Genomic DNA, 21,712 nt, shown 5'->3' with positions numbered 1-21,712 from the left:
GTACGGATGCAACTTTCAAGAGTTTGTGTTTGACGTCATCCTCCTTTTAGGATGGTCCATCTTGTCCAACATAAGGCACTGCTGGGATTCGAACCCAGGATCTCCTGTTTACTAGACAGGCGCTTTAACCAACTAAGCCACAGCGCCACTGACACGCATTAGAGCGGAAGCTCACTGAGCTGGACGAGCTTGATACGTCTTAGCATGTTTGAACCTCAAATTTTTAACCTAGGCTACCTCATTCACTGAGTCATCTTCATTGATCACTGGGGACGAGACGTTTATGAGGGTGTAGGCTAAAGGCAGAGATGTGCGTGCACTACGTATTTAAGCAGCTTCGCTTTGGTTTGTTAGTGTGTGCGTGTTGTCACGGTATTTCATTGTCTAAATAAAATGCTGGCGGAACACAGAGAGGTGTTAGTGTTTTGCGTACTTTTTTTCAAACGGTACGGAAGCAACTTTCAACACGCAAGAGGTTGCGTTTGGCATCATCCTCCTTTTCGGATGGTCCAACTTGTCCAACATAAGGCACTGCTGGGATTCGAACCCAGGATCTCCTGTTTACTAGACAGGCGCTTTAACCAACTAAGCCACAGCGCCACTGACATGCGTTTGAGCGGAAGCTCACTGAGCTGGACGAGCTTGAAACTTCTTAGCATGTGTAAATCTCAAATTTACAAGCTAGTCTACCTCATTCACTGAGTCATCCTCAGTGAATCAGGTCACGTCTGGTTTGTGAGCACGTGTGTGTAGTCTGGGTATGTCATTGTCAAGAGAAAATCCTGACGGTGCATAAAGAGGTGAGAATGTTTTGCGTACTTTTTCTCAAGCGGTACGGATGCAACTTTCAAGAGTTTGTGTTTGACGTCATCCTCCTTTTAGGATGGTCCATCTTGTCCAACATAAGGCACTGCTGGGATTCGAACCCAGAATCTCCTATTTACTAGACCGGCGCTTTAACCAACTAAGCCACAGCGCCACTGACACGCATTAGAGCGGAAGCTCACTGAGCTGGACGAGCTTGATACGTCTTAGCATGTTTGAACCTCAAATTTTTAACCTAGGCTACCTCATTCAGTGAGTCATCTTCATTGATCACTGGGGACGAGACGTTCATGAGGGTGTAGGCTAAAGGCAGAGATGTGCGTGCACTACGTATTTAAGCAGCTTCGCCAAAGATCCTTGATTACTAGCAAGATAGAGCAACGTAATTCGTTACTATGGGAGCAAAACGGGACAGTTCCGGTCTGCATAAGTGGGAGTGTCGCCTTACGTCACTAAATAAACGTTCTCTCTTAATAAGCAATAAGAACAGATAAACATAATTGTGTTCACAGTATTATTGTCTATAATCATGTATGATACCAATGAATCATTCTTTAGGACATGATATGAATAATTTAATTAGTCACGTGAACCGAGCTAGCTAGCTAGCTAACGCTAGCTTAAAATGCTATACAAGTGGATCGGAGTAGCTATGGCAATACAGCTATGCGCTAACAAGTGACTAGTAGTTGAAGGACTTCGCTTAAACTTAATATACTGTTGCAAATTCACTTGAGTATAAACTATCCACTTTAACTAATGTCAGTAATGTTATTCAGCTAGTTGTCATTTCAAAGAAATTACACTTCTCCGTTTAAAATGTTACCTTAGCTAAGAGGCTAGCTAGCATGCTAACAACCGGACAGTAACTGGCAGCAGCATGGTCTGATATTAAGTTATTTTATTACAAATCCGAACACTAGAAAAATTACACTTTTAGGCTTGAAATGATCCCAAACACTTACAGATTATGACAAAATTTTCCAAAAAAACCTCAACAAATCCAGAAAGACATAATGACCAATTTATTGGTAAAATTCCACAAGTCTCCATTGACATTAGTGCAGCGAGGGTTTACTCTGGTCTGCATAAAGGGGGATTTTCCCCCCTCCCCCTTGCAATAATCGAACGCGGAAATTGTCGAACGTTTGCGCCTCTCGCTCCGCTTTAACCCTCTCTGGCTTCGCTTTGGTTTGTTAGTGTGTGTGTGTTGTCACGGTATTTCATTGTCTAAATAAAATGCTGGCGGAACACAGAGAGGTGTTAGTGTTTTGCGTACTTTTTTTCAAACGGTACGGAAGCAACTTTCAACACGCAAGAGGTTGCGTTTGGCATCATCCTCCTTTTCGGATGGTCCAACTTGTCCAACATAAGGCACTGCTGGGATTCGAACCCAGGATCTCCTGTTTACTAGACAGGCGCTTTAACCAACTAAGCCACAGCGCCACTGACATGCGTTTGAGCGGAAGCTCACTGAGCTGGACGAGCTTGAAACTTCTTAGCATGTGTAAATCTCAAATTTACAAGCTAGTCTACCTCATTCACTGAGTCATCCTCAGTGAATCAGGTCACGTCTGGTTTGTGAGCACGTGTGTGCAGTCTGGGTATGTCATTGTCAAGAGAAAATCCTGACGGTGCATAAAGAGGTGAGAATGTTTTGCGTACTTTTTCTCAAGCGGTACGGATGCAACTTTCAAGAGTTTGTGTTTGACGTCATCCTCCTTTTAGGATGGTCCATCTTGTCCAACATAAGGCACTGCTGGGATTCGAACCCAGGATCTCCTGTTTACTAGACAGGCGCTTTAACCAACTAAGCCACAGCGCCACTGACACGCATTAGAGCGGAAGCTCACTGAGCTGGACGAGCTTGATACGTCTTAGCATGTTTGAACCTCAAATTTTTAACCTAGGCTACCTCATTCACTGAGTCATCTTCATTGATCACTGGGGACGAGACGTTTATGAGGGTGTAGGCTAAAGGCAGAGATGTGCGTGCACTACGTATTTAAGCAGCTTCGCTTTGGTTTGTTAGTGTGTGCGTGTTGTCACGGTATTTCATTGTCTAAATAAAATGCTGGCGGAACACAGAGAGGTGTTAGTGTTTTGCGTACTTTTTTTCAAACGGTACGGAAGCAACTTTCAACACGCAAGAGGTTGCGTTTGGCATCATCCTCCTTTTCGGATGGTCCAACTTGTCCAACATAAGGCACTGCTGGGATTCGAACCCAGGATCTCCTGTTTACTAGACAGGCGCTTTAACCAACTAAGCCACAGCGCCACTGACATGCGTTTGAGCGGAAGCTCACTGAGCTGGACGAGCTTGAAACTTCTTAGCATGTGTAAATCTCAAATTTACAAGCTAGTCTACCTCATTCACTGAGTCATCCTCAGTGAATCAGGTCACGTCTGGTTTGTGAGCACGTGTGTGTAGTCTGGGTATGTCATTGTCAAGAGAAAATCCTGACGGTGCATAAAGAGGTGAGAATGTTTTGCGTACTTTTTCTCAAGCGGTACGGATGCAACTTTCAAGAGTTTGTGTTTGACGTCATCCTCCTTTTAGGATGGTCCATCTTGTCCAACATAAGGCACTGCTGGGATTCGAACCCAGAATCTCCTATTTACTAGACCGGCGCTTTAACCAACTAAGCCACAGCGCCACTGACACGCATTAGAGCGGAAGCTCACTGAGCTGGACGAGCTTGATACGTCTTAGCATGTTTGAACCTCAAATTTTTAACCTAGGCTACCTCATTCAGTGAGTCATCTTCATTGATCACTGGGGACGAGACGTTCATGAGGGTGTAGGCTAAAGGCAGAGATGTGCGTGCACTACGTATTTAAGCAGCTTCGCCAAAGATCCTTGATTACTAGCAAGATAGAGCAACGTAATTCGTTACTATGGGAGCAAAACGGGACAGTTCCGGTCTGCATAAGTGGGAGTGTCGCCTTACGTCACTAAATAAACGTTCTCTCTTAATAAGCAATAAGAACAGATAAACATAATTGTGTTCACAGTATTATTGTCTATAATCATGTATGATACCAATGAATCATTCTTTAGGACATGATATGAATAATTTAATTAGTCACGTGAACCGAGCTAGCTAGCTAGCTAACGCTAGCTTAAAATGCTATACAAGTGGATCGGAGTAGCTATGGCAATACAGCTATGCGCTAACAAGTGACTAGTAGTTGAAGGACTTCGCTTAAACTTAATATACTGTTGCAAATTCACTTGAGTATAAACTATCCACTTTAACTAATGTCAGTAATGTTATTCAGCTAGTTGTCATTTCAAAGAAATTACACTTCTCCGTTTAAAATGTTACCTTAGCTAAGAGGCTAGCTAGCATGCTAACAACCGGACAGTAACTGGCAGCAGCATGGTCTGATATTAAGTTATTTTATTACAAATCCGAACACTAGAAAAATTACACTTTTAGGCTTGAAATGATCCCAAACACTTACAGATTATGACAAAATTTTCCAAAAAAACCTCAACAAATCCAGAAAGACATAATGACCAATTTATTGGTAAAATTCCACAAGTCTCCATTGACATTAGTGCAGCGAGGGTTTACTCTGGTCTGCATAAAGGGGGATTTTCCCCCCTCCCCCTTGCAATAATCGAACGCGGAAATTGTCGAACGTTTGCGCCTCTCGCTCCGCTTTAACCCTCTCTGGCTTCGCTTTGGTTTGTTAGTGTGTGTGTGTTGTCACGGTATTTCATTGTCTAAATAAAATGCTGGCGGAACACAGAGAGGTGTTAGTGTTTTGCGTACTTTTTTTCAAACGGTACGGAAGCAACTTTCAACACGCAAGAGGTTGCGTTTGGCATCATCCTCCTTTTCGGATGGTCCAACTTGTCCAACATAAGGCACTGCTGGGATTCGAACCCAGGATCTCCTGTTTACTAGACAGGCGCTTTAACCAACTAAGCCACAGCGCCACTGACATGCGTTTGAGCGGAAGCTCACTGAGCTGGACGAGCTTGAAACTTCTTAGCATGTGTAAATCTCAAATTTACAAGCTAGTCTACCTCATTCACTGAGTCATCCTCAGTGAATCAGGTCACGTCTGGTTTGTGAGCACGTGTGTGCAGTCTGGGTATGTCATTGTCAAGAGAAAATCCTGACGGTGCATAAAGAGGTGAGAATGTTTTGCGTACTTTTTCTCAAGCGGTACGGATGCAACTTTCAAGAGTTTGTGTTTGACGTCATCCTCCTTTTAGGATGGTCCATCTTGTCCAACATAAGGCACTGCTGGGATTCGAACCCAGGATCTCCTGTTTACTAGACAGGCGCTTTAACCAACTAAGCCACAGCGCCACTGACAAGCATTAGAGCGGAAGCTCACTGAGCTGGACGAGCTTGATACGTCTTAGCATGTTTGAACCTCAAATTTTTAACCTAGGCTACCTCATTCACTGAGTCATCTTCATTGATCACTGGGGACGAGACGTTTATGAGGGTGTAGGCTAAAGGCAGAGATGTGCGTGCACTACGTATTTAAGCAGCTTCGCTTTGGTTTGTTAGTGTGTGCGTGTTGTCACGGTATTTCATTGTCTAAATAAAATGCTGGCGGAAGACAGAGAGGTGTTAGTGTTTTGCGTACTTTTTTTCAAACGGTACGGAAGCAACTTTCAACACGCAAGAGGTTGCGTTTGGCATCATCCTCCTTTTCGGATGGTCCAACTTGTCCAACATAAGGCACTGCTGGGATTCGAACCCAGGATCTCCTGTTTACTAGACAGGCGCTTTAACCAACTAAGCCACAGCGCCACTGACATGCGTTTGAGCGGAAGCTCACTGACCTGGACGAGCTTGAAACTTCTTAGCATGAGTAAATCTCAAATTTACAAGCTAGTCTACCTCATTCACTGAGTCATCCTCAGTGAATCAGGTCACGTCTGGTTTGTGAGCACGTGTGTGCAGTCTGGGTATGTCATTGTCAAGAGAAAATCCTGACGGTGAGAATGTTTTGCGTACTTTTTCTCAAGCGGTACGGATGCAACTTTCAAGAGTTTGTGTTTGACGTCATCCTCCTTTTAGGATGGTCCATCTTGTCCAACATAAGGCACTGCTGGGATTCGAACCCAGGATCTCCTGTTTACTAGACAGGCGCTTTAACCAACTAAGCCACAGCGCCACTGACAAGCATTAGAGCGGAAGCTCACTGAGCTGGACGAGCTTGATACGTCTTAGCATGTTTGAACCTCAAATTTTTAACCTAGGCTACCTCATTCACTGAGTCATCTTCATTGATCACTGGGGACGAGACGTTTATGAGGGTGTAGGCTAAAGGCAGAGATGTGCGTGCACTACGTATTTAAGCAGCTTCGCTTTGGTTTGTTAGTGTGTGCGTGTTGTCACGGTATTTCATTGTCTAAATAAAATGCTGGCGGAACACAGAGAGGTGTTAGTGTTTTGCGTACTTTTGTTCAAACGGTACGGAAGCAACTTTCAACACGCAAGAGGTTGCGTTTGGCATCATCCTCCTTTTTGGATGGTCCAACTTGTCCAACATAAGGCACTGCTGGGATTCGAACCCAGGATCTCCTGTTTACTAGACAGGCGCTTTAACCAACTAAGCCACAGCGCCACTGACATGCATTTGAGCGGAAGCTCACTGAGCTGGATGTGCTTGAAACTTCTTAGAATGTGTAAATCTCAAATTTACAAGCTAGTCTACCTCATTCACTGAGTCATCCTCAGTGAATCAGGTCACGTCTGGTTTGTGAGAACGTATGTGCAGTCTGGGTATGTCATTGTCAAGAGAAAATCCTGACGGTGCATAAAGAGGTGAGAATGTTTTGCGTACATTTTCCCAAGCGGTACGGATGCAACTTTCAAGAGTTTGTGTTTGACGTCATCCTCCTTTTAGGCTGGTCCAACATTGTTGGTCCCAACACTGTTGGAATTCGAAGCCAGGATCTCCTGTTTACTAGAGAGGCGCTTTAACCAACTAAGCCACAGAGACACAGATACCGTCATGAGTGTAAAGTCAAAGAGCTGTAGGGACTTGTGTAAGTCCCACATTTACAAGCTAGGCTACCTATATCCTTCATAGCTTACAGGGGACGAGGCCTTCACAAAGCCATACTTTTATTGCTCCTCATGAGTGTGTAGCCTACAGCTTTGTTTTGATATGTGAGTGTGTTTTTGTGGTTATGGCTCACCAAAGAAAAGGTGAAAGGTTGATATGTTTCTGTATGATTCTAGGCTTTATTTTGTATGTGTGTGTTTGTGTGTTGTGGGGGGGGGGGGGGGGGCAATTGGACCCTCATCCATCACTGGATTAATTTAGGAAGATTTTCCATGCAACTGCCACCTCTGGACAATTAATAAGAATGAATTAAGAAAAAGGAGTGTAGAGATGAGTGGAAGTGAGAGGGAAAGGAATGGAAAAGAGAAATGTGTAGAGAGGAGTGGACAATGGAAATTAGAGAATGAAAGAAAGGCAAGAAGAGGGTGAAGAGCAAAGGATGGAGAGAGGAGGACACGAACAGGCGTACAGCAGAGAAAGAGAAATAGAGTACAGATAGAAATGGAGGAGAAGAGAAGAGATAAGAAGAGTGCTGTGTAGAGGAGCAGAGAATGGTGGGAATGATTAGAGGAGAAGGGAGATGTGGCCAGACAAGAGGATGGGAGGATTATGGGATGGCAGAGGCTTGTCATTGAACAAAGCGGCTGCATTAGTTAAGCGGCAGCGATAAGCCTGGATCTCTCTCTCTCTCCTCTCTCTGTCTCTCTCTTTCTCTCTCGTTCACTGTCTCTTTCTTTGTTTTCCTGGCGCTGGGCCCAGCAGTGCTGTTTCCCCAACCAGACTACTGTATGTGCACTTTATCTGCATTTTCCCCTTAACCCATTCAGACAGCCTAGCCAACAGCTCAACCTGCCTGGAACTGGTTCAGCTCTGGTTTGGACTCGGCACAGATCTGGCCCGGATCAGAACTCTTTTAGTTAGTTAGCTGCAGTGTGGAAAGCCACCACCACAGATCAGCCATTGTGATGGAAACAGGCAGGGATGTGGATGAGCCAGCGCTGTGCTGTGCTGTATGTTGTCCCATCTTTATGTTGCTGTGGGAGAGAGACCTGATGCTCACTTTACCGGGCCATGCTCTTTATTGTCGTGTTCACTGGATATTTCACACTCAAGGAAGTTTACTTAGGAAAATAATAAGGATGAACGTAATGTTGAACACATCATTAACACTCCATTAAGTAAGAATTAAAACCGAAAAGATCTGAAAGAAGCCTTTAAAAGAATGATGGAAATATAGAAGCTACTTTAGAATAATTTACAGTGTGGTGATAAATCACCTTTCATACCTAACATGTTGTATTCAGGCTAAACAAATATGAAGGCACTTGAATTATGCAATTATTCTGAAAGAAATAAACCAAAAAAACGAAATACTTTGGGACAGTTCATTCACATGTAATGCTTGCAGAAATAGTGTAGAGTGATCAGTGAGATGCAGCATGCAAGACAGAGCACTCATTTCAGTAGCTCATATCAATCAGCACATGGACGTGCTTCTTAGCCAAGTAGCCTACAGTGTGTCTTTCTGTGTGGATTAGTCACTAGACCCCTTTTACTGGGGCATGTGCCCCATTGTTGAACTGCTGTGCCTCAGTAAATAAGCTCCGCTAGCCTCTTTGTCGGCAGATAATTATTATCATCATTAGATTGGACCCAGTGTATAGTTTTGGTCAGTTACACCCCTGGTGAGGATGTAGTTCAAATCAATCAAAACAAAACTCCCCTCATATCTACTTCCCTCTAAATAAGGGTCCATAGCAGGGGACCTTGTACAGCATATAGCCAACCTGTCAAAGTGTGGACATGTTTGATTACAGTGTATTATCACAGTGATGTGTGGAATATACTTTTTTGACATATTAGCCTAGTTGTTCATCAGCAACCTGCCATGTTGTTAACGGAGAAACATATGACTTTGTTGTCACTCATCCACTTTAATCATTTCAAATATCAGGTTTTAAAAGCTCTGCTGGCAGAAATTAAAGCAAGCAGTACTGTGTGCTTTGACAGACTTGCAAAGAGACAAAACTGTCGTGTTCCCGTTCCTTAGTGTAGCCTACAACAAGGTGGCGCCAACAAGCTCTAAGCCACTATTATCAACAGCCCTCGACGACGTATATGACCACGTGATATAAGCTACCCACTCTTCAGAGGTCTTTGAGCGAGGTGTGTCTTATCCCCGGCGCCTCACTCCCGTTTATTGGGGTCGGGTCGCTGACCCTCCTGCCTGAATATCACGGTCCTACCTTTTAAAGCCTATAGCCTACGTACAGATCCCTCAGTATCTTTCATTCTCGAAGTCCAGAAGACTTTACAATCCTGCAACCATATTAGTAGGTTTACATCGTCCCACTCGAACGTGCATAGAATTGGCCCATATGCAATCAGAATTTAGGCATTTAAACCCAGCTGTCATATGAGAAATATACGCCGTATTAGGTATTTGGGTAAAGCTATGTTGAAAGTGCAGGTTAGGCCTGCACAAAATGAAGTGTAACAGACAGCTTGAGTTGACTTCTGACAGTTTAAATGTATTTATTCCATTCGAAAATGCCCACTGAATTCGAGGCTATAACTGCCCTAGAAAACGAATGGCAGCACAGCATTTTGAGAGAATTGCGAGTCTATTTCTGCTATGTAGCTTACATAGGGCTGAAATAGGTTTATGCATGGTTTCATTCCCCACTGTCTGTCTATAACCTGTTTCCTAAAGCAGGAATCGATCTGTGAAAGCTGTGTGCGCGTGTAAGAGAGAGATAGATAGAGAGAGAGAGAGACTGTGCTGGAGTAGCATAGGCTGCTGGTGATGCGCTACATTTTATCTTGCTGTGTGTCGTCATTGTTTTGCTTTCATCTAGCCGACGTCAGTGGTGTAACACTTCCGATGTCTTTATTGACAGTGCAAATTCAGTTCATCCAGGCGAGCCCACATCAATATTTCATGCGCTACACCCATCGTTATTACATTTGTTCAAGGAATCGAATAACAGCTCCTACACAGGCGATGCGCGCTTGGAATTAGGTCAGACTGGCTTTCGTCCATCTGCAATTTCACAGTAATTTAATGAATCTACTAAATAGAGCTGTAATAAATCACGTATTTTGCAGCGCATCGTTCATTTCGCCATTAGGCCAGAATGCAGCCATCGCGTTTTAAAAAAGCTTGTCAAGTGGACCAAAACGCCGAGGCTTGAGGAGTCTGTCTACACCCATCTGTGATTGCAAGCGGAGTTTTATTGCGCTTTCCAAGCGACCAAGTGCACAGTGTGTGATATATGTGTAGCCTTATTTGATTCTCTCTGCTCGTCTATCACAGCGCCGCCTGGTCCAACTCAGGTGCTCCGCTTTCGGTTCCTGAAGGCGCTTGTTGCCCCGAAGCTCTGCTTCAAAACAGCCCGGATGTAGCGCCCTATCTTTGCATTCATACCGGATTGTAAAACGCATACTGGAGACTGGTGACATGGCGCTGGCGACCACATAACGGTATCCACCACAATAATTAAAGAGCAGCTTGAGACAAATCACTAAGGGGACATGTAAGGAAGTGACCAGCGGAAGCAGGTACGTTGATTTCTTTTCCGTTTAGCGCACCAAGGCGTTCTTCTGTTCAGTGAAATGCAATGTTGTCTTGTGCATTAATTCGCCTCCTGCAACAGTGAAATGCTTCGCCAATGCTTACTTGCATTCATCGGCTTAAACACTTTAACCACACATATCGCTGACAACCTGATTGTGCTTCCCTGTAAAGCTGCTCGATAACTAATATTATGTGCAGTTTGGGGGCTGCCATCATAGCAATTAGCCTACGTGCATCGACCGCTGTCCTTGGTGTTGAAGGGGGAGTGCGCATCTCCCTGTTCGACAGCTTATTTTCTGCATTTTCTCCGATTTTTCTGCCGAGCAAAATTGAGTACAGTAGCTTTACAGTACAGACAACTAAATAAGCGGCTGAAAATGGAAGGCTGCCGCGAGGTTTTAAGGCGTTAAGGACAAATCTCATCATGTTGTCATCTGATGTTCTGATACATGTAACCCGCCGTGGTCGTATAGGTTATCAAATCTGCACGTCTGTAGTTGCTGTCGGCACTAGGCGTGAGGAGATGGCAAGTTATCAAGTTCAATATGTAGGCTACTGGATTACCAACGTGAGCAAACACTGTGAGAGGAAAATTAACAGTGCCATAGTTAGGCTACTACATCCTCCTCACTCACAAATGCTACTAATGAAGGATAGGGCAAACAACATGTACACCAAAGTGGATCTCCACCTGTGTCTAGCTAATAATAATAATAATGATAATAATAATAATAATAATAATAATACATTATTATTAATAATGCACCGAATGTTAATCAAGTAACATTCAAATAGTTGTGATAATCTGGACTCATTTTAAATATTTGTTAATGTGGCCAGTTAATTTCTTCAGGCCATAGGCAGGGGGCTTAGAACCCGACATGCCTCGCATAGCTGTTTGATCCTTGCACGCCTGGAGCTATCAGTTTGGTATGTGCAGCCCCGTCTATGTAGATATGATGTTCCGTTCTGTTAACTAAGGTCATGTGTCCTGGTGTCGCCAAAAGCCTTGATTCAATAACGCGATCACAGTTGCATTCTCCGTCCTCGCCACTTCACAGAGAAAAGTGAGCCGGCGAGGAAGAGAGAAAGAGGGGCGAGAGAGGAAGACCGTGGAGGGCCACCGAAACGTCGGCCTGTTTCCTTTAAGCCAATCCAGCTTTCCAAACTGTTGAAAAATTACGAGCGCAACGCGAAAGCTTTACATAGTGATCAAAGCGCCAAGGATAGGCCTATCCATTCATTCGTACACTAACCTTTGAAGTGTTAACCCACTCGAATATTTTGCGCTGGTGTGCCCAAAGTGAGACTATTTATGGATACTGGCGGGGCGAGGGGGAGGGTGGTATATGATGTTAAGACTTGTTGATGGGGTCCTCCGAATTACAAGGAGTTTCTTCCACCAGGGCATGGCATGGCACACTGACTGACAAAATTAGATTAAGTCTGTCTTGTGAGCTAATGTCTTGGTTGATAAGGCAAATGGGTTAATTCTCAGTCTCCAGTCTTGCTTCAGCTGTGCCCAAGAAGTGTATCAAAAAGCCACAGAGGAATATTGCTTTTATTCATAATACTTTGTAGAATTGTGAAAGTGTTAAGATAACAGTGACTAGATGGTCTTTGGGTAATTTGCATTGATCATTCAGGCCACAGCTGTCCTATCTCAGTGCTACGGTCTCTCTGATAAAGCTATCAGAAGCACATAGGCTAGCGTGTCATGGGACACTCTTTACTGGCTGAGCTTTGGACTAGGCAGCTGGGGGTCAATAAGTGCAGAGGCGAAGGAACAGCATTTTAATGACCCACATCCTGAAGCAAAGCAGGTAAGGAGGGCAGCAGGAGCAAGGGGAGAAATAGGACAGCAGCCGTGCTAGCAGTCAGACCACAGATCAACACATCACAGCACAGCTCAGCAGTGGAGGACTGAAGACAGATATGCTAGCATGCACAGCACAGTAGTGCTAGCAGGCAGAGCACAGTTCAGCAGCAGTGGAGGACTGGAAACAGACAGGCTAGCAGTCACAGTACGGTAGTGCTAGCATGCATAGCACAGCTCAGCAGTGGTAGACTGGTAGCAGCAGTGTTAGCAGTCACAGCAGAGTAGCAGTGGAGAAGCAGACATTCAGTAATCTCAGGGTCGACAGGGTTGGGTTGGGTTGGGAGGGTGAGGGGCTAGAGAGTGGAGAGGGAGGGAGAAGGGGTCTCTGGTTTGCTTTGCAGTGCTTCAGTATGGTTCAGTAGAGCTTTGGACGCTGCTATGTTTGAACTGCGATTAAAATAGCCAGCCAGCCTGCCTGCCTGCGCCCGCTTGCTCGACTCTGTGCCGCTGCAGCCGAGCATGTCCGGGGGCCCGAACGTGACAAATGTCGGGTAGGGAGAGGGAGGAGGGTAGCAAGGGGTTGGGGTGTGTGTGTGTGTGTGTGGGGGGGGGGGGGTGGCGGCGATGAGGTCAGCCGTGTCTGTGTGCCCCTGGCAAGGGATGACTCCGCTCCGGCGAGGCTGTGGTGGTGGCTTGGCCTTATGCTCTCGTTTCTGATGCTCTGCTCCACTCTGCCATGGCTGCTGCCGACACAAACAAAACAAAACCACACTCAGCCTCCACAGTGATACAGGAACACACACTGACTCAACCCTCCACAGTGAGCTGGGGGCACGCAGTGCTCCTCCTGAGCCATGCCCATACGGGTCAGCATGGGTCAGTGGAACAGATCCGCTCTAAATCCAGCCAGGATCGGGTGTAAACAACTGGTCCCTGTACCGTCTGTTGGACCTTGTGGGGGGCTGTTTTTAGACACAATATATGTGTTACATCAAGAAGGGTGTAGTGTTGTTCACTGACCTGACCTCACAGACCTCAATGTGGACCCAGGTCAGAGGCTGACATATGCCTGGATCTGGGATAGATAGTGTATGCAAAGCCCAGTGCGTGGGACTCTTACTGTGTATGTGTGAAGCCTAGCATGTGTGCCTTTCTTGCATCTGTTTTATAGACTGATGAGTGCAGTGTAAGTGTCATCCATTCATTTGAGCTCAGGGACCTCAGTAGCTACCCAAGGTCTGCAGATGACAGTGGCCCTGACTTTGTGCTGGTCTGGACATCTGGTGTGGTTCTGGTGTGAATCTGGTCTACTGTGTTGGGCTGTGTCCTGTGAATCTGGTCTAGTGTGTTCGGCTGTGTCCTGTGAATCTGATCTACTGTGTTGCGTTGTGTCCTGTGAATCTGATGTATTGTGTTCGGCTGTGTCCTGTGAATCTGGTCTGGTGTGTTGGGCTGGGGTTAGTCTCCTGATGTGTATCGTAGATTTGACTTGACACGGTCCCAGATCCTGCTTTGTTCTGGTATGAATCTCTGGTCAGTCTTCACTGGTGTACCTGGCAGATCAGTGTGGCACACACACCATCAGTGTGACTGTGCCCCCCCCCCCCCATTACATTTGATCAGAGACTAAATATTACAGCACACATGTTTCAGTTAAACTGATGGACAGACTTGGGATTGTATGGATGGACACAGTGAAGCTGAGGTACAGTCAGCGGGACATATGCAAACAGCTCAAATGAAGGACAGAAACAGGATGGACGTACTTGGAATGGAGGGCAGAGGACACGTAGACACTGTTACATTTAGAGATTGTCAGGGGGTCATATGGACACAGCTAAGCTAAACAGACAACAGGTGAAATAGCTATTGTGCTAATTCTGGCATATTTACACTGTGTTTTTATGCTGATGTCCATATGCACTGTCTTTACTAAATAAACAAATAAATAAATAAAAGATAGAAATGAAGGACAGAGAGGTGGACGTATGGACACACCACCATCAGGGTCACACTTAGATGACTAGATGACTAGCTGAAGGTGATACAGCTCATCTTCCTGTCTGTGTGTACGTGTTTTTTTGTGTGTGTGTGTGTGTGTGTGTGTGTCTATCTGTCTGTGTGTGTGTGTGTGCGCCTGTGTATAAAGGAGTGTGTAAAAGACTGATTTTGGCTCTTGGGTGTGGTGGCGATCTGCATTTATTTTATTCAACCAGTTCTATTCCAAAAAGACCACTTAAATGTAAGATAAATGCATCAGACATTGGCACGGTCCCTTGGCCTATCTTTACCACATGGACATGTAGCTGAATAGTAAATGGTGGGACTCTCAGGGAGCAGGCAAAGTGGAAGTGAAGTGAAGCCAGCATATCTTCCCCTGTAGCGTAAGCGTCTTTGCATAAATGCCTCAGCTAAATATATAAATATTTAATGGCAGCCATGGAGAAGGGGAGGCGCAGATGCAGAAGCTTCTCAGCCTTGGCTTAAGGGAGACATCCATAGGAAACACGTCCACTCATGGCTACCAGATGGATGTTTGCATGGAGGTGCATGTGTGAGCTGTAAAAGATTAGATATACAGTATGATTTTTGAAGAAAAAAAACAAATATTTTTTTGCAATTGCATGCAACAGTATGTTGTCAGTAAGGAGCAGAAGCCACACAAACCGAGTCGGACTTACCAATAACTCCGATAACCACTCATTAAGAGTGACAGTGTTGACTGGACTGTGACCTATGCTGTTTTGAATGGAGATTCATGCTGATTTGATGCGTGTCGTGTAGGATAGCCACTGCAAGAAGCAGTTTTGAGCCGTCTTTCAGATGCTGCTTTTGAATGGAGAACATTTTGGGGATTATGATGCACTCCCCTCTTTCCTCTATCCCCTCTTCCTACACCTCCACTTGTGAAGTTTCTATCCTCAACTCCTCTCCGATCGCAGGCTTATGTAGAAGGCCGGCAGTACTGGTCTTGTCCTAGCTGGACTCCCACAGAGAATGCTTAATGGTGTTTAAAGGCATTTAGCTGGACTGCAGCTGTGCTATTTCAGGAGCATGGAATTTGGGTCCAGACAACATGGCTTGTATGCATTTCATCCCCACTCTTTAATTAAAAATGCCTTATCCACAGTTTGTTAAGCTCCAGACCGAAGGCTTGCTGGGTTTGAAATGAAATTATGACATTTATATCTCTTAGTTCAGTAGCTGTTGCATACAATCACCTCATGCTAACACAGTGAAATGCCTACCATAAGTTTAGTCCCGTATGGAAGGCGGGCTACTTTTGGAAACAAATGAGGAGATTTATTGCTCTTTTCGTTTCATCAGAATGTGAATAGCTGCTGCACTCCATCTCCCCTCATAGTTGTGAGCTGTAATTTTTACCAGGTCTGGCCTCTGAAGTGGTTTCTGAATAGCTGTTGTGTATGATCACCTCGTGCTGCTGATACAGTGTACCTCCCTCCCAGATGTACTCTCTGGGTTTCTCTGAAGAGCTCTCTGAATAGCGGGCCTCTCAAACGGCAGCCTGAGCGTTCAGAGCTGTGAACATGTCAGCAAGCGCTGTGGTTTGAACATGGCGGCACGCGAGTCTCCCCTCTATAATTAACCATCTTTTGTTGATGCTGAGAGAGACCTCAGAGTGTGGCGGCGACGCTGTCTTAATGCTTTCAGCAGCACCGCAAAGGTCTTGGTCGGTGGAAATCAAAGGAATATGTCCTCCTCCTTTCAATGGCCTTTGAGTGATCCTGGTTGGTCTGGATCCTGGTAGCAGTAGTGTACCACAGCTACATCTCAGAGCATGGTGTTTAAAGAGGCCCTCATGGAACCAAGTCAAAATAGAGCCATTTGCATCACGGTAGGTGCATTAGTGAGTGTTTAACAGTGTGTTACTGAATATTACAAATCATTGCTAGGTGGCTAACAATCTGCTCTGAATGTTAGTTAGTATTGGATGTCAGGTATGCATGGCTGTGTGTGGGTGTGGGTGTAGGTGTTGGTGTAGGTGTATGTGGCTGGGTGGGTGAATAAATGTATTCATGTGCTACTGAATATATAATCTGTGTGTGTGTATATATATATGCTAAGAGTTTATGTATAAGTAATAGAGACAGACTTGTCTCCAGTGGAAACACAGGACATGATTTTCATCATCCCAGCCCAAACATAACCACTATTAAACCAAATCATCCATGGTTAACTATGGTTATGGTTATGGAATTTGGCATACGCTTTTGTCAAAAGTGACTTACGGAATATAAACACTATACATACCACAACTACCACATCACTGAACTTGAAGGAGCCGGTTAGCTTCACATGCTCTGCAACATTGCTCCTAGTATGTACAGTACAGTGAGTATGCTCTAGAAATACATGCTTGTCAATCACCTGCAATGGAATCAATAGCTTATTTTCTTTTTCCCTTTCTCACTTCTATCTGGCAGAGAGGAGAAAGTCTAACACAAATGAAATGTGGGTTGCTTGTGATGGTTTTTTTCTACCTTAATTGGCAATGTACCTCACTTGTAAGTCACTTTGAATAAAAGTGCCCGCCAAATTACAGGATATATAGTGTAATGGTAAAAATAATTTTATTGTAAATCAAAATGAAAATAACTCCACGGATACAGTCTCAGGGCGAATTTATCACACACGGTCAGCAGCACACCGATAGTGCATCATCTCGCCCTCTCCGAGAACTGTCCTGGGTCACAGGTGGCCCCAGACACTGAGCAAAGATCCTGACCTCCCCAAACCAATACATGGCCTCATGGAAGTGGTGAGCACGTTAGTGTACCCATCAAGGCCTCGGACAGTAAACGGCCCTCACAGAGTACATGAGTACTCCCACTAACAAGGAACACAACAAATAAACACTCACTGATCTCTGTGACTCTGTCTTTCCTTTTCAATTTTCTTTCAGTATCAACCATGGATATCATAAAATAAGAAGAAAAAGTCACGTAGTGTATTCTATTTATTCTCCTTAGTCTGGTAGAGATGATGAGGCAACACTTCCTGTAAAACATGTGAGCTTTCCTACATTATACCCAGACTGTACTGTAGCCAGTCATGGTTTGGTCTGTCTCTTAGTCTTGGATACTCATCTTAGGTCACCATGACTGTCCGTTGTGACCCGCAGGCTACTCCAGGCCTCATGTTTAATCACAGGGAGGATAGCAGAGCGGTACATGCCACATCCATGTAAATACGAACCTCCCCTTAGTGTGAGTTTAGGAGCCTGTGGGTGTGAGAGAGGGGATGTGGTCATCCGCGCGTGGTGTCACTCTCTGGCCTACATGCAGTCTGCCCTGCATGCATGAGGAGTTTTTAGTCACCTAAATGCTCAGGCTTAGGAGTGGAGGAAGTCACTATAGTCCATAGGAGCGATCTGAGTGGTGTGAGTGCTCTAATGGTGACTACTACTAATGTCTAAGTGGCCTTTGGTAATACAGTATGTCTGTGGCAGCTGTTTAAAGCTATTAAAGCCCATTATTACCAGTGCAAGCTATTTATCCACCAGCGTCCACACACACACACACACACACACACACACACACACACATAGAAAGAGATGTACTGTATACATCCATACACTGTACTCTGACACACACTGGCCTAAATTTGGAGTGGTTCTGGTGGTGATTGACCATCAGATAGATTAAGCATTTGAGGCTGATGGCCTGTGTGCGTGTCTTCACTTGGGTGAGCCAGGCGGTCACAGAGTCGAAATCTGGTCATTATTTTTAACCCCACAAGGGATGTGCACACAGTTGGCCAACGCCCCCTTATAGACAGACAGACACACACACACACACACACACACACACACACACACACACATACACACACACCCTGTCATGCTAATATGCACTCTCTCTCTCTCTTTCTCTCGCCTACTGACAGACATACACAAACACGCTAACAGACACACAGCAAACAGTACATAGAGTAGAGATGAAAAAGTACTGACACCCTTACACCCACACATTTCAATGCATGCTAGATATCATCTGTAGATGACACGTGATTTGTTAGTGTGCAATATATGTGTGTGTTTGTATGTGTGTGTGTGTGTACGTGAGATATGTTTATTTTTGGGTGTGTGTGGGTGTGTACTTATGTACTCGATGTGTCTGTATGTGTGAGTGTGGGTGTGTATGCTTTAGTGTGAGGATATGTGTGTATCAATGTGTATATTGTGTGTGTGTGCGTTTGTGTGTGTGTGTGTGTGTGTGTGAGTGAGTGCTCTCGTGTGTACGTCATAAGAGATGTATGGTCCAGATGCTCTGCCTGAATAGATGGAGGCCTGGCAGGAACACTGCAGCCAACCAGCAGGAGCGACACTCACACTAACAGACAGCTCAACTCACTCCACATATTAGCTTAACCAGAGACACATCTGAGCAGAATCAGGGCCACATCAGAGAAGAATCAGGGCCAGATCAGAGTGGCCCTTTTGGAAACTGATCTGGGCCCGGTTCTGCCCCATACAGGGCCAAATCTAGAACAGATCAAGGTTAAATGAGACCCAGATCAGGACCAGAACTGGGCCAAGGGTAGTATGCCTTCTGGGTGACTCCATAATATCCCAATTCAATAGCATCTCTCAAGTTCCTCCAAATCTCCAATCTTCTGCATCCATGGCTGCTGGTGGTGTGTGTGTCTGTCTGTGTGTGTGTGTGTGTGTGTGTGTGTGTGTGTGTGCGTGTGTGTGTGTGTGTGTATGTGTCTGTGTGTGTGTGTGTGTTTGTGTGTGTGCATGTGTGTGTGCGTGTCTGTGGCTATGTGAAGGGCTCTCCCAGATACTGGTTGACTGATCTTGTTCAGTTCAGATCCCTTCTGGATTGGAGCCAAGTTCTGCAGTTTGTGCAGTCAGTTTGCCAGTCAAGCAGAATATTGAGGCTTGTGAGTTTACAGAACATGTTCAGAACATTTGTGGAACGTCTCTAAGAAATGTGCACAGAATGTTTGCTGAACGTGGCTGGAACATGCGTAGAATGTGTGTATACAGTACCAAGTGCACAACTCGGACGAGGTGATCCAAATGGAGACAAAATGTAAAGGATTAACTGAACCCTGATATACAGTACTATCTCCCTGTCACTCTGAGTTGGTACAGTGGAGTCATATTCATCGTGTAGAAACTATTACAGTAAAGGCCCATCCAAAACGATCCGGTAACGATTACTATAAAGACAACTGTAACCAGAACGATATGACCGTCCACACTGAACAACGATAAGGACATTTTCTCCTCATGTTTGTGAAGTCTAAAATACGATGGATTCTGATCGGCCATCAACGTTCTATCGTTCTCAAAATCACTCTAACAATGATCCTCAACAACATACCATTGATAAAGTATGTGGTATGGACGTTGTCATTCATATTAACAGTAGAGCGATACTTGAATCATTGTAGTAATCATTACTGGTGACAGTGGGCCTAAAGAAACTGTAACTCTAAAATCTATTACAGTAAGAAATTTCTCTTTTCTAAGACATTTCGTTTTTCGCATGCTATTGTGTAATAATGGGAGATATTGTGAGATTTTGTGCTGGCTATTAGAGCATAATGCAGTGAAAGGAGGGACGCTATGGTGGGTATTGTGTAATAATCCAAAGGAGAGTAGATGGAGAATGACAGAGAGAGAGAGAAAGACAGAGAGAGAGGAAGGAAAAAAAGATCAAAGACTTTAAAACGTGTGTGGCTCACTGCCAACGGGCTCAGCACAAAATAAAGATAATCAGTGCAGCTGGGAGTGTGTATGTGTGTGTGTGTGTGTGTGTGTGTGTTTGAAGGAGATACAGTGGTGTATCTATGTGAGAGTAAGTGTGTGTGTGTGTGTGTATGTGTGTGTGTGTGAGCAGGTTTTGGAAGAGATTCAGAGGTGTGCGTATGCATTCGTGTGCCACGGATGAAAGCACCTTGTCCTCATATCTTGATGTGTTTTGTCATTTGAAAGCATTTCATCCCTTGACATTTGTTAAAATTAAAATCTTTCATGGAAAAAAGTGCGCTTCTCATTCTATGATGTTTCCGTTCTAATTAAAACTAACGAGAAAAAGAAGTAAATTTTTGTTCCACGTGCATTTCTACAAAAAAGGACAAAACTCAAACGAGTGCTCCACTCTGCGAAGGACTGGAAGTTGACTCACTTGTAACACTTGTAAAATATAAATGCAATTTCATTATTGTGCCAGTTCTATAATGTCAGGATAGATGAGGTTTTTATCTTGTGAAATAAGCAATAGAGTTTACAGCAGATGTAAAAGCAGAGAGAGCTCTCATTTCCTGTCTTTATGGAGGCCCTGCTGTCACATGATTGTAGAGGCCCGTGTCTCTATTTTACAATCACAACAATTAGCCTAGTGGATAAGTCTGCAGTCTCAGCCGCTTCAGTGACAAACATAACTCACTGACTTCTATACTTCTGTACTTCTATCATGGTCATCGAGTTGTGACAATAGCAATAACAACATTGGTGTTAACATAACATAAAAAAAACATAATGAAAACAATCATAGCTATATAGCAGCAATAAAAAGTCATTCACCAATATCTTCCTCAGAATTGTCTGAAATTGGTTCTGAGGAAGATTCTATGAAAACCCAAAAGGTGTAATTAAAACTCAAAATTGTTTGGGGTTTTGATCTTATAATGCAGAATCCCATTTCTTCTTACGTTGATGGGGCGTGCCAGTTGTTCTTACAGTAATTACCCTAGGTAATAAACATCCAGTCAGTCCCCATAAAAGGACATTACACTGCAGGGTCATGTGCATACAAATTGAGATAAAAGTCAAGTAAACCAGTGCTTGTGAGTGGATTCTATTCTTACAAGAACAAATCCCAGATAGGAAAGCATTGGTAAATGCCAGAATCTTCGTGAAAACTGTGTAAGTGGGTTTTAAGAACAAATGTCTTCATAAAAATGGTTTGTGTATGAGGCCATTGTTCTTTTTATGTAGGCTCACCGCCGCACATGATTTTGCCGGCTCGTTTTACACAGACTACAATTAACCCTCATCATATGAGACAGAAGAGTCTACACAGCAGTCTGAGCTGCTTTAGTGGGAAACACATCTAACACTGACCTGTATGCTACCAGTAACAACACAATGGTGGCAGAATTAGCACATAAATCCCACAACAGCATCCATAATTACATCAACATCAACTATAACCAAAGACAAAAACATAATGTTATGTTATGACATATAACATAACAAAAAAGAACAATTAGCCTCCCATTACATTTAATATTCCTCGTTGCCATATAACTCGACTAGCCAGTAGTGTAATACATGAAGTGATAATGAGTTTGCAACAAACTGATGCTTTGAAAGATCAGTGAAACTAGAGGTATGGTTACAGACCATAATTAGATAGGGGCTTAGCGTTACCTAACTAGAGAGTACTAAAGTGCTGTTGCAGGATTTT

The sequence above is a fragment of the Alosa sapidissima genome, chromosome 6, assembly GCF_018492685.1.
Source record: "Alosa sapidissima isolate fAloSap1 chromosome 6, fAloSap1.pri, whole genome shotgun sequence".
Classification (NCBI taxonomy): domain Eukaryota; kingdom Metazoa; phylum Chordata; class Actinopteri; order Clupeiformes; family Clupeidae; genus Alosa; species Alosa sapidissima.
Note: the sequence above shows the minus strand (reverse complement) of the source record.